General features: G+C 48.1%; 1 pseudogene; it reads left to right on the top strand.

Annotated features, from left to right (window-relative positions):
• The first annotated feature begins 2,314 nt into the window (after positions 1-2,314).
• The window catches only part of LOC138645822 (oocyte zinc finger protein XlCOF7.1-like), an 87,427-nt pseudogene continuing 75,655 nt past the window's right edge, over positions 2,315-14,086 (top strand).

Below are 14,086 nucleotides of genomic sequence, written 5' to 3'. Positions count from 1 at the left end.
ACCACTGTTTAGGCACATGCTGGGGCTCGGAAGTGAAGTAGTGACGTTTTGAAATGCAGACTTTGATGGAATGCTCTGCGGGTGTCACGTTGCGTTTGCAGAGCCACTGATGTGGCTAAACAGTAGAAACCCCCCACAAGTGACCCCATTTTGGAAACTAGACCCCGAAAGGAACTTATCTAGATGTGAGGTGAGCACTTTGAACCCCCAAGTGCTTCACAGAAGTTCATAACACAGAGCAGTGAAAATAATAAATACGTTTTCTTTCCTCAAAAATAATTTTTTAGCCCAGAGTTTTTTATTTTCCCAAGGGTTACAGGAGAAATTGGACCCCAAAAGTTGTTGTCCAGTTGCTCCTGAGTATGCTGATACCCCATGTGTGGGGGTAAACCACTGTTTGGGTACACGTCGGGGCTCAGAAGGGAAGTAGTGACTTTTGAAATGCAGACTTTGATGGAATGGTCTGCGGACGTCATGTTGCGTTTGCAGAGCCCCTGGTGTGCCTAAACAGTAGAAACCCCCCACAAGTGACCCCATTTTGGAAACTTAGACCCCCCCAAGGAACTTATCTAGATATGTGGTGAGCACTTTGAACCCCCAAGTGCTTCACAGACGTTTACAACGCAGAGCCGTGAAAATAAAAAATCATTTTTCTTTTCTCAAAAATGATGTTTTAGCAAGCAATTTTTTATTTTCTCAAGGGTAACAGGAGAAATTGGACCCCAGTAATTGTTGCGCAGTTTGTCCTGAGTATGCTGGTACCCCATATGTGGGGGTAAACCACTGTTTGGGCACACGTCAGGGCTCGGAAGTGAGGGAGCACCATTTGACTTTTTGAATACAAGATTGGCTGGAATCAATGGTGGCGCCATGTTGCGTTTGGAGACCCCCTGATGTGCCTAAACAGTGGAAACCCCTCAATTCTAACTCCAACACACCCCTAAACCTTATCCCAACTGTAGCCGTAACCCTAATCACAACCCTAACCCCAACACACCCGTAACCCCAACACACCCCTAACCCTAACCACAACCCTAATTCCAACCCTAACCCTAAGGCTATGTGCCCACGTTGCGGATTCGTATGAGATTTTTCAGCACCATTTTTGAAAAATCCGCAGGTAAAAGGCACTGCGTTTTACCTGCGGATTTACCGCGGATTGCCAGTGTTTTTTGTGCAGATTTCACCTGCGGATTCCTATTGAGGAACAGGTGTAAAACGCTGCGGAATCCGTACAAAGATTGACATGCTGCGGAAAATACAACGCAGCGTTCCCGCGCGGTATTTTCCGCACCATGGGCACAGCGGATTTGGCTTTCCATATGTTTACATGGTACTGTAAACCTGATGGAACACCGTGTGCACATAGCCTAATTCTAAAGGTATGTGCACACGCTGTGGAAAACGCTGCGCATCCACAGCAGTTTCCCATGAGTTTACAGTTCAATGTAAACCTATGGGAAACAAAAATCGCTGTACACATGCTGCAGAAAAACTGCACGGAAACGCAGCGGTTTACATTCCGCAGCATGTCACTTCTTTCTGCGGATTCCGCAGCGGTTTTACAACTGCTCCAATAGAAAATCGCAGTTGTAAAACCGCAGTGAAATGCACAGAAAAACCGCGGTAAATCCACAGCGGTTTAGCACTGCGGATTTATCAAATCCTCTGCGGAAAAATCCGCATAGGACCAGAATACGTGTGCACATCCCTAACCCTACCCCTAACCCTAGTTCTTACCCCAACCTTAGTGGAAAAAAAAATATATATTTATTTTATTGTCCCTACCTATGGGGGTGACAAAGGGGGGGGGGGGGGTCATTTACTTTAACTTTTTTTTTTGATCACTGAGATAGGTTATATCTCAGTGATCAAAATTCACTCTGGAACGAATCTGCCGGTCGGCAGATTCGGCGGGCGCACTGCACATGCGCCCGCCATTTTGGAAGATGGCGGCGCCCAGGAAAGAAGATGGACGGACCTCGGGAGGCCAGGTAAGTATAAGGGGGGGGGAGATCAGGGCCAGGGGGGGGGGGGGGGGCGTCGGAGCACGGGGGGGTGGATCGGAGCATGGGGGGTGGATCGGAACACGGGGGGATGGATTGGAGCACGGAGTGGGGGATCGCTGTGCGGGCGGGTGGATCGGAGCACGGGGGGATCGCTGTGCGGGGGGAGGGATCGCTGTGCGGGGGGGTGATCGGAGTGCGGGGGGTTTGATTGGAGTACGGGGGGAGCGGAGCATAGGACGGAGGGGAGCGGACCACGGATCGGGGGGCTGGAGGGGCGATCGGTGGGGTGGGTGCACATTAATGTTTCCAGCCATGGCCGATGATATTGCAGCATCGGCCAAGGCTGGATTGTAATATTTCACCAGTTTTTTTAGGTGAAATATTACAAATCGCTCTGATTGGCAGTTTCACTTTCAACAGCCAATCAGTGATCGTAGCCACGGTGGGGGTGAAGCCACCCCCCCTGGGCTAAACTACCACTCCCCCTGTTCCTGCAGATTGGGTGAAATGGGAGTTAACCCTTTCACCCGATCTGCAGGGACGCAATCTTTCCATGACGCATATGCTGCGTCATGGGTCGGAATGGCACCGACTTTCATGACGCAGCGTATGCGTCAAAGGTCGGGAAGGGGTTAAGCATAACAACAGACACGGGTTCTTTACTGTAAGAGCAGTGAGACTATGGAACTCTCTGCCGTATGATGTTGTAATGAGTGATTCGTTACTTAAATTTAAGAGGGGACTGGATACCTTTCTGGAAAAGTATAATGTTACAGGTTATATATACTAGATTCCTTGATAGGGCGTTGATCCAGGGAACTAGTCTGATTGCCGTATGTGGAGTCGTGAAGGAATTTTTTGCCCCAATGTGGAGCTTACTCTTTGCCACATGGGTTTTTTTTGCCTTCCTCTGGATCAACATGTTAGGGCAAGTTAGGTTAGGCTATGGGTTGAACTAGATGGACTTAAAGTCTTCCTTCAACCTTAATAACTATGTGACTTTTACATTACTACTTTCACAGCTTTGACATCCAGGCAAATATCTGAAGAATATCAAAGCTGAAGCCATAATGAAGAAAGGAAAAAGCGATGTGCGGGATGATGAGTGGTGCGAAGAGGACGTTCCTACAGGTAACTGCCCCAGTGAGGAGTCACCCCTAAATAAAGCAGAGAATAGTCACATTCTCCTCATTCACCGGACCGGACAATTTTAGGCTTGACGTTTTTTGTTATGTGTTTTCTCAGCATTTTTGGCCATAGATTTCCCCATTTAGCTAAAATACAGATTATATAGGGCTGATAATGTAATGACACAATATGTAATAAGACCGGTTTTGTATCTATAATATAGATTTAAGAATAGACTGGGATGATAAATCATGAAAGACAAGTAACACCTCATGGGCAAAGTATCTAGTTTAGTGTTTTACATTATATCCATCAGAGTTCTGGTTCGAGGATTAATACACTGCTCAAAAAAATAAAGGGAACACTTAAACAACAGAATATAACTCCAAGTAAATCAAACTTATGTGAAATCAAACTATCCACTTAAAGGTAAGGTACCGCGTTTGTAGATCATTAATAATAACTGTAATGTAGCATAACATGCTGCTATAACCAAGTTTTAAATGCATGTGAAACAGATTTCATGTGTTATGAGTTTAAAGAATGCACTGGGGGCTGACATCTTGGTTTCACATCAGTAGCAGGGCACTATCAGTGTCAGATTACTGCACCCCATGGACATAGGAGATAATAGACCGACGCTGACCCTATTTCTAACATTGCAGCAGCATTAGCAGTGGCTGGGCACGCCTCTGTGGGCTGCACAACTCACTGCTGTAGGTGTGACTAGCTGCCATTTTATTATAGCCCTGTGCTATCTGCCGAGCTCCACTTACTCTCTATCGCAGGACAGAAGAAGCGCTCACTGGAGCCAGAGGATGGAGAGTGGGGAGTGCAGGTGATTTACCTCCCTGCTCCTCTGCACTCCAGGCAGGCACGTCCTGGGCAGCCATCCTCTGCTCCTCACACGCTGAGCTGTGTGCTTCTCCTGCTGTGTCTCCGCCTCCCCCCTCACACACAGTCCCTGTGATCTCCGGTAAGCTGCACTCACAGCCTGCAGAGAGGGAGCTGACACCTGGAGAGAGAGCAGAACAGCTGACAGGACAGGGATTAAGGGGGATGGTAAGAATGTTATTCACAAAAAATGCTGCTGAGCCCACTGTGTTCTGCTCCTCTGTAAACAAGCTGTGCCTCTGATGCAGTAACTGCTGTTAATAGCAGGTCACAGGGCAGTCACACACAAAATTGTGCTGCCCTGTGATGCTGCTCTTCAGTCTGCCCCAGGGATACTAGACCACCCAAAAGGGGAGGGAAATGGCGATGTCAGCAGTTACTGCCCAAATTTTGCTGCTAAAAGTAAAGCTGGTAAATCTTACTATAGCTGCTTGAGGTCTAAAACGGAAAATGCTCCCCCTAGTGGTAAATATGTACATTTGTAAAAAAAAATTATATATAATTTTTCATATAGAAATGTTTGCAAACATTGCATTAATACATTTTAATTACTATTTTAAGCTTAATTTCACAAAAAAACTAAATACAAGAAAACTGGTGGCACCTTCCCTTTAAGAAGCAACACTGATTGAAAATCAATTTCACATGCTGTATACAACAAAGGAAAACACCAGCGCTACCAATAGAAAAGGTACCCTTTGCTGCTGGTATCAAAACAGCCAGATGCCAGGGCTGTCAATGTAAGTAAACAATATTAGTAAAACAGGATGATACCGCGCTAAAGGGAAATGTCTGTGCTGAGGAATCTATATACCAATAGGTGGAGTATACAAAAGTTGCCCCTATTAATAAACTCCCCGCTGAGTCCCTGCTACATCTGATGGGAAAAAATGGAAGGATAAGTGCACTGTGATAAATACTATGCTGAGCACAACGTGGTACCAGAGGTGTTGGCACTAACCAATACAAGTCTGACTCACCGAGGTCTGATGATAGACGTAGTGCCAGAGGAGGTACCAAGGATCCGAGCGCCTGGAAAGTGAGTCCAGCACATGAGACGCTGATCCTGAGGAACATGTACTGGGCGAGGAAGCCAGCGCCAGGTAGCAGCAGCCAAACAGGAAGGTGGTGAGTCGGCGTGGAAACCAGGACCGCCCGGCCGGTGGCGTCACTGGAAACAGTGAGGGAAAAGAGAAAAAAAATAAAAAATGGCCGACGGGAGCGCTCACTGTGTGACGTCACAAAAAGTGTGGAGCAACACTGGGACCAAGCAGACAACCGACACGTTTCGAAGGAACGCAGTCCTTCTTCATCAGGGAAGGCTTCCTCGCCCAGTACTTGTTCCTCAGGATCAGCGTCTCATGTGCTGGACTCACTTTCCAGGCGCTCGGATCCTTGGTACCTCTGGCACTACGTCTATCATCAGACCTCGGTGAGTCAGACTCTTATTGGTTAGTGCCAACACCTCTGGTACCACGTTGTGCTCAGCATAGTATTTATCACAGTGCACTTATCCTTCCATTTTTTGCCATCACATGTAGCAGGGACTCAGCGGGGAGTTTATTAATAGGGGCAACTTTTGTATACTCCACCTTTTGGTATATAGATTCCTCAGCACAGACATTTCCCTTTAGCGCGGTATCATCCTCAATTTCACATGCTGTTGTGCAAATGGAATAGACAACAGATGGAAATTATTGGCAATTAGCAAGTCGCCCTCAATAAAGGAGTGGTTCTGCAGGTGGAGAGCACAGACTACATCTCAGTACCAATGCTTTCTGGCTGATGTTTTGGTCACTTTTGAATGTTGGTTGTGCTTTCACAGTCATGGTAGCATGAGACAAACTCTACAACCCACACAAGTGGCTCAGGTAGTGCAGCTCATCCATGATGGCACATCAATGCGAGCTGTGGCAAGAAGGTTTGCTGTGTCTGTCAGCGTAGTGTCCAGAGGCTGGAGGCGCTACCCGGAGAGAGGCCAGTACACAAGGAGACGTGGAGGGGGCCATAGGAGGGCAACAACCTCAGCCTTTGTGCAAGGAGAAACAGGAGGAGCACTGCCAGAGCCAGTAGCGTAGCTACTGGGGAGACAGAGGGTGCGAGCGCCCCGGGCCCGGTGCTCAGAGGGGGCCCACCCGGAGCTACGTTACTGTATCTGTATCGGCGCGCGCCGATACAGTTACCTTCTGCAGCAGAGCAGGGAGAATCGATCTCCCTGCTCTGCCCGCTATGGGGCCCCTGAGCAGGCGGGGGGGCCCAGTGCCAGCAGTGGGCCCCCTCCTCTCATCGCAAGGTCAGCTGTACCGGCATTTAGCCGATACAGCTGACCGCAATGATGAGGGAAGGAGCACTGTGCTGCGCTCCTTCCCCCATCATCCCCCTGTCAGCGTCTGATATCGGCGACGCTGTCAGGAGATCAGCGGGCGCACAGAGCAGCGCAGGAACCAGGAAGAAGAGAGGTGAGTATTTTTTTAAGGGATGCTGCCTACTACAGAATCTGCCTATGGGGGGTCTGCCTAATATTACAAGATCTGCCTATGGGGGGTCTGCCTAATGCTGCAGGGTCTGCCTATGGGGGTGGGGGATGCTGTCTTATACTACAGGATCTGCCTATGGGGGTCTGCCTAATACTACAGGATCTGCCTAGGGGGGGTCTGCCTAATATTAGAGGATCTGCCTATGGGGCGTCTGCCTAATATTAGTCTCTGCCTATGGGTGGTCTGCCTAATACTACAGGATCTGCCTATGGGGGTCTGCCTAATATTACAGGATCTGCCTATGGGGTCTGCCTAATACTACAGGGTCTGCCTTATACTACAGGGTCTGCCTATAGGGGTGCTGCCTTATAGTACAGGGTCTGCCCGCAGGATGCTACCTTATACTACAGGGTCTGCCTATGGGGTGCTGTCTTATACTAGAGAGTCTGCCTATAGGGGGTGCATTATACAATATAGAGAAGGCCTATGGGGAGTGCATTATACTATATTGAGGACTATCTGGTACATTATACTATATTGAGGAGGGTCTGGTGCATTATACTATATGGAGGCTATCTAGAGGGGCATCATACAGTGTGGGGATTACTGTGTTGGAGCCATCAAACAGTTTGGAGGCTACTAAGGGGTCAGTATACTGTGTATAAGAGAGTATCATACTGTGTGTAGGGGAGCTGTACAGGGGGGGAGACTTGGGACATTATTAAATGTAAAGTGGGCACTTATTGTTATAGGGGAACTCGGGATACTGTGACTATCAAAGGGGCACACAGGGCAATATTACGTTCTAGGGGGCAAAATGTAGGCACTGTTTTCTAGGGCACTTGCACCCGGCATTACTATATTATAGAGGGTAGCTTTAGAATTTAGAAGGCACAGAGAACCGCACAGCAGGTGCACTAATAGGAACACATACGGCAGCAGCGGCTCAGTATTGGGGTATCAGGTACAGTAATAGGGTCACATACGGCAGCAGCTGCTCAGTATTGGGGTATCAGCAGGATGAGGAGTTTGTGCAGCTTGGGAATAGATGGTGATGGTGCTGGAATATGAGAAGTGAAATGTGTCTTTGTTGTAATCTCTGCAGGTGAGTCGTTGCTGGAAGAAGTTGTCATGTCGATCTGGGCCAGATCGAAAAGATGGGAAAAGTGAACGATTCCATCATAAAGAACATCTGAGGTAAGTCACCATCTATAACTGTGCTGTGATCACTTATATGTTCTGTAGGACTGGTATTTACCACTGACCATATGGCGGTAATATCCATGTTGGTCTTTATATAGAGATTATCTTCAGTAATTGCGCGATCATCTACTGAGGTTCTCCTCCACTACTAGGGCGCGTCACCGAATTGTAATCAAGGTTACCTGGTAGGGGGACCACTGAGAAGCTTAGCCCCCCGAACCGAAACCCTAGCTGCGCCTCTGGCCAGAGCCTTGAAAAATGACCTTCAGCAGGCCACAAATGTGCATGTGTCTGCACAAAAGGTTAGAAACCGACTCCATGCAGGACGCCTGACATTTGCCACAGAACACCAGGGATTGGCAAATTTGCAACTGGCGCCCTGTGCTCTTCACAGATGAAAGCAGGTTCACACTGAGCACATGTGACAGAGTCTCGACGGCGTGGAGAGCTATCTGCTTCTTGCAACATCCTTCGGCATGACAGGTTTGGCAGTGGGTCAGCAATGGTGTGGGGTGGCATTTCTTTGGAGGGCCACACAGCCCTCCATACCGAGATTAGATCCTCAGACCCCTTGTGAAACCATATGCTGATGCGGTTGCAACTGGGTTCCTCCTAATGCAGTACAATGCCAGACCTCATGTGGCTGGAGTGTGTCAGCAGTTCCTGCAAGATGAAGGCATCAAAGCCATGGACTGGAACGCCCATTCCTCAGACCTTAATCCGATTAAACACATCTGGGACAACATGTCTCGTATCACCAATGTCACGTTGCACCACTGACTGTCCAGGAGTTGGCGGATGCTTTAGTCCAGGCCTGGGAGGAGATCCCTCAGGAGACCATCTGCCGCCTCATCAGGAACATGCCCAGGAGTTGTAAGGAGGTCATATAGGCACGTGGAGGCCACACACACTACTGAGCATCATTTCCTTGTTTTGAGGCTTTTCCACTGAAGTTGGATCAGCCTGCAATTTGATTTTCCTCTTTGATTTTGAGCATCATTCCAACTCCAGACCTCCATGGGATATTAGTTGTGGTTTACATTGATCATTTTTAGGTTTTACTGTTCTCATCGCATTACACTATGTAATGAATAAAGACTTACAACTGGAATATTTAATTCAGTGATATCTAGGATGTGGGATTTTAGTGTTCCCTTTATTTTTTTTAGCACTGTATATATCCTAAATAACCTATTTGGTATACTGTACTATCTGGAGATTAAAAAAACTTTTAAAGGGACACTGTCACCTGAATTTGGAGGGAACAATCTTCAGCCATGGAGGTGGGGTTTGGGGGTTTTTGATTTACCCTTTCCTTACCCGCTGGCTGCATGCTGGCTACAATATTGGATTGAAGTTCATTCTCTGTCCTCCGTAGTACATGCCTGCGCAAGGCAAGATTGTTCCCTCCAAATTCAGGTGACAGTGTCCCTTTAAGACCATTGTCTCGTAGTCACAGCCAGGAGTATATTATAAGAGAAAGCAGAGAATTGCCTGGGCTTATCCTTCTTTATATTTGCTCCATGGCCATGACTTCCTAGTACACGACCATACGTCTCCTTTATTCTGCATGTAGCGGTCAGTGATTTTGTGAGACAGACACTACCTAGTAGTACTGACGCTTAAGCATTTCTCTAGACCAGGGGTCCCCAACTCCAGGCCTCGAGGGCCACCAACAGTGCAGGTTTTCAGGATTTCTTTAGTATTGCATCGGTGGTAATGTAATCATCTGCACAGGTGATGATTCCAACCCCTGTGCAATACTAAGGAAAACCTGCACTGTTGGCGGCCCTCGAGGCCTGGAGTTGGGGACCACTGCTCTAGACATCAGTAATACAATATGAGCAAGTCCTGCACTCTTCACATGGAGGATTGGGTGCCAGTGGTCGATTTGAAGTGCTCACTGAAGAATACAGGGTGGGCCATTTATGTGGATACACCTAAATAAAATGGGAATGGTTGGTGATATCAACTTCCTGCTTGTGGCACATTAGTATACGAGAGGGGGGACCGTGGTGGCCATTTTAAGTCCAAGTTTCTCTTTGCTTACAGCCATTGACATGTCGCAGAGGTTAACACGTGAGGAGCAGATAGAAATTGTTTTGATGTCTGGTGAACGCAGTACCTGGGTTATTGCAGCAGATTTCAATGCAAGACACCCTACGAGTCCACCCATCTCCCATGCTACAGTTAGCAAACTGCTTTCCAAATTCTGTGAATCAGGTTCAGTGTTGAATTTGCCAAAATGTGGACTCAATAAAATTCACTAATGAAGAAACATCAGTGGCTGTCCTAGCTTCATTCAGCTAGGGCCCACAACGTAGCACTCGCCGCATGTCACTGGAGAGTGGCATCAGTCGAACATCCCTTCGGCGGATATTAGCTACTGATAAATGACACCCTTACAAAATCCAGCTGCTGCAGCATCTCAATGAGGATGACCCAGATTGGGGCGCTAAATCTGCAGAATGGGCAAAACAAAAATTGGAACAGGACCCTCAGTTTACACAGATCATTATGTTCAGTGATGAGGCAGAAACTTTTTTGTGAATCGTGAAGTTAACAAAACCACCGCTATTGGTCTGACACTAACCCACAGTGGATAGATCCCCCCCAAGACTTTTGGAACACAAAAATTAATGGTATGGTGTGGTATATGGGATACAAAGATAGTGGGGCCATTCTTCATCAGTGGAAACCTCAATGCCACTGGATATCTGAAATTGCTACATGATGATATGTTGCCCTTTTTATGCACTGAAGATGGCACGTTCCCTGAGTTTTTCAAGCAAGATGGTGCACCACCACATTATGAGTGTCAGGTCCAAGCATTCTTACATGAGCAGTTTCCTGGAAAGTGGATTGGTCGTCGTGGGCCTGTTGAATGGCCACTAAGGTCTCCCAATCTGACCCCATTAGAGTTTTATCTTTATGGTCATCTGAAGGCAATTGTCTTTGCTGTGAAGATACGAGATGTGCAGCATCTAAAACAAAGGATACTGGAAGCCTGTGCTAGCATTTCATCTGCGGTGTTGCTATCCGTGTGTCAAGAGTGGGAGAAGAGGGTTGCATTGACAATCCAACACAATGGGCAGCACTTTGAACACATTTTATAAGTGGTCATAAACTTGTAAATAACGCACGAAAGAATAAAGTTACATTAAAACCAAGCACACCATTGTTTTTCTTGTGAAATTCTCAACAAGTTTAATGTTTCACATGACCCTCTTTTTGGAAAAAATAAAGTTGGATCCAAAATGGCCGACTTCAAAATGGTCGCCATGGTCACCATTCATCTTGAAAAGTTTCCCCCACCCATATACTAATGTCCTACAAACAGGAAGTTGATATCACCAACATTCCCATTTTATTTAGGTGGAGCCATGTAAATGACCCACCCTGTAGACATAATTTCCACAGCACACACCAGAGGATGCAACATGGAATCCAATTATGCTTTTATTATTCTAAAACAGTCCAGACCACAGACATGTAATTAGAGATGTGAGTGTTAGGGGTCGAGTTCCAGCTTCTGCACAGGGGGAATCTCGGGCCGCTTCTGCTGCGGTCTCCCATTCTTCTCCTGCCGCAGGTAAACCTGCTCAGCAGAGACGTCGGTCCTTGTGTCTGGCTCAGTCTCACTCTGTGCTTAGGCTTGCTGTTGCTTCTCCAGCTTTTGCCATTAAAGCCAGTGCTGGGCAGCAGCGAGCGGACACTTTTGGGACGAAGTCCTCCTTTTTCCCTTCTGAGCATGCCCAGGGTGAGATCTCCCGTTGGAGATCAAGGGTCACATGCTCAGATGCTGCAGTGGTTCCCATTGGTCCTCCTGGCAGGTCCTGAAAGGGCTAACTTCTGTGGCAGCTGCCCATTGGTCCTTTATTGGAAGGTCCTGAAAGTACTACAGCTATATAAGCTTCGCATGACCGCACGGCCATGCGCTAGTGTACAATTGTATACGTGTGTTTGTTGTGAGTGCAAGTCGTTCATTAAATACCCCTACCCTATTGTTTGACTGTTCACGTATGGTGTATGGCTGCTATCTAGCGCCCGACTAACCACTCAACGTGTCACACACGTATCAGCGTCTATTGCTGTGACCGCCAGTGCGGCGCCACGCGCCAGTAGTGCGCTTCCTGACCCACGTCTGGGTGATTAGTGGTGTCTGCCAGCACGGCACAGTTCGCACTTCGGTGCTCTAATTATAATAGTTGCCTAACACACCCAGTTGCGGTGTTGTCAGCAAGTGGTCTAATCGGACTTCAATCCTGAGTCTTGGGGTTGTGTTCGCTGACTCCTTGCTTGCACTCTTTAGTGCGGTATTGCGGACCTGTGGCTTTACCGGGTTCGCTTCCACCGCCATATTACGCTGCCATTTACCAGCAGCAGGTTTTCACCTGCACGGTGGACCCCGGACTGCGAACGCATCTATTACATCTTTCTTGGTGCGTTCCGCCAGTCCTAACAGAACACTAGCGCCAGGGTCTGGCTAGTAAATGGCAGACGATGAGCGTTAAGGCTGGGTTCCCATTGCGTTATGGGACCGCGTTAAACGGACAGCGTTGCACGGCAAAATTAACGCCGTGCAACGCGTCCGTTAGCGCGCCCATTCACGCTAATGGGAACGCGCTTCACTAGCGCGTGCCATGTTCAGCACGCGCTAGCGACGCGCCGGTGATTCCTGGCGTGCCGCGGACGCTGCTTGCAGCGTCCGAGGCGCGCCCGCGGTCCGTTCCCCACTCTCGCAGATCGGGGATCTGCGAGAGCGGGGACGTTACCGCGACCCCGACCGCAGCCTCCTAGAAAACATTGCGTTAGCGCAATCCGCTAGCGCTAAACGGATTGCACTAACGCAATGTGAACCTAGCCTTACAGCGGTACATCCAGCAGCTGGAGGGAAGGTTGGCGGCTATAGAGCGTTCAACCTCAGCTGTGGATGTCACTGCTGTCGCTGTTCAGGCTGCAAGTGTAGCTGCAGCCAGTTTGTCTGCTGCCACCTCTGCCCCGACTTTATCCCGTCTCCCGCTTCTTGACAAGTTTGCTGGTGACAGTAAACAATGTCGCGGATTCGTAAGCCAGTGCTCCATACACCTCGAGCTCCTGGCGGCGCGTTTCCCTACGGAACGGGCGAAAGTGGGATTTATTTTATCTCTCTTGTCGGGCAGGGCGTTGGAGTGGGCAACGCCACTTTGGGAGCGTGATGACCGTGTAGTACAGAGTGCTCCGCTCTTTCTGGACGCTCTGAAGCAGGTCTTTTTGAGACCCCGTATTACACACGATACCGCGCTCCAGTTATTGACAATTACTCAGGGCTCGTCCGTGGTCAGCCAGTTTGCCATCCAGTTCCGGACTCTAGCCTCGGAGTTAGAGTGGTCGGATAAAGTTCTAATTCCGGTGTTCTGGAGGGGACTGGCAGACCACGTGAAGGATGCCTTAGCCGCCAGGGAGATACCCGCCACACTGGAGGAGCTTATTTCTCTTTCTACCCGCATCGACCTCCGTTTTCACGAACGAAGGTTAGAGCAGACCCAGTGTAGGCAGAGGTTTAGACTGGCTCCCACCTTCGCCAGACCTCTTGAATCTTCCGTATTGGTGTCCGACTCCCATGAGGCCATGGAGGTTTCTCGAGCGGGACTCAAGTCTCAGGCCGCTCGAGTACCCATGGTTTGTAAAAATTGTCACCAATGAGGACATTACACTAATAAATGTCCACGGCAGTCGGGAAAACTATCGCGTCTAGTAACCTTAGGGGGAGGTTCACTAGACACAGCGGCTTTTTCCTCCAAACTGTCCTTTAACCCCTTAGTGACAGCCAATACGCCCTTTAACTGACCTTACAAATAAGAGAATAGCCTCCCCATACAGGTAACAATCCAGCATCTGTCAGTTGTGCACTGTAGCTGACAACTTGCTGTATCAGCCACAATCAGTGTTTGCACCGTCCAAACCTGTTTAACCCCTTAGATGCTGCTGTAAATAGTGACTACATCATTATAAATGGTTAACAGAGTGTGGGGGCTTCCTCTTTATCCCAATTGGTGCCCTCAGATCATGATTTTGTTGTCCTGATGTTTGCCATGGCAATTCATGACCAAATAGCGGCCTTAGAGTCTGTCGGCTGTAGTAATCTGTTCAGAAGTTAGAGGCATTTAGGTGGTAAAAATACACATTTTCATTTCTGTCATACCACTTTGCATTAATTCCTGTAAAGCACCTGAAGGGTTAATAAACTACCTGACAGCAGTTTTCGATATGTCAGGGGGTGCTGTTTTAAAATGGTATCACGTTTGTGGGTTTCCCAATATATGAGACCCCTAAAGTCACTTCAAACATGGATAAGTCCCTAAAAAAATAAATGTAGTAAATTTCGTTGAAAAA

Source organism: Ranitomeya imitator, chromosome 7 (genome assembly GCF_032444005.1).
Source record: "Ranitomeya imitator isolate aRanImi1 chromosome 7, aRanImi1.pri, whole genome shotgun sequence".
Classification (NCBI taxonomy): Eukaryota; Metazoa; Chordata; class Amphibia; order Anura; family Dendrobatidae; genus Ranitomeya; species Ranitomeya imitator.
The sequence above is the reverse complement of the archived record's forward strand: the minus strand, read 5'-3'. Positions and strand labels throughout refer to the sequence as shown.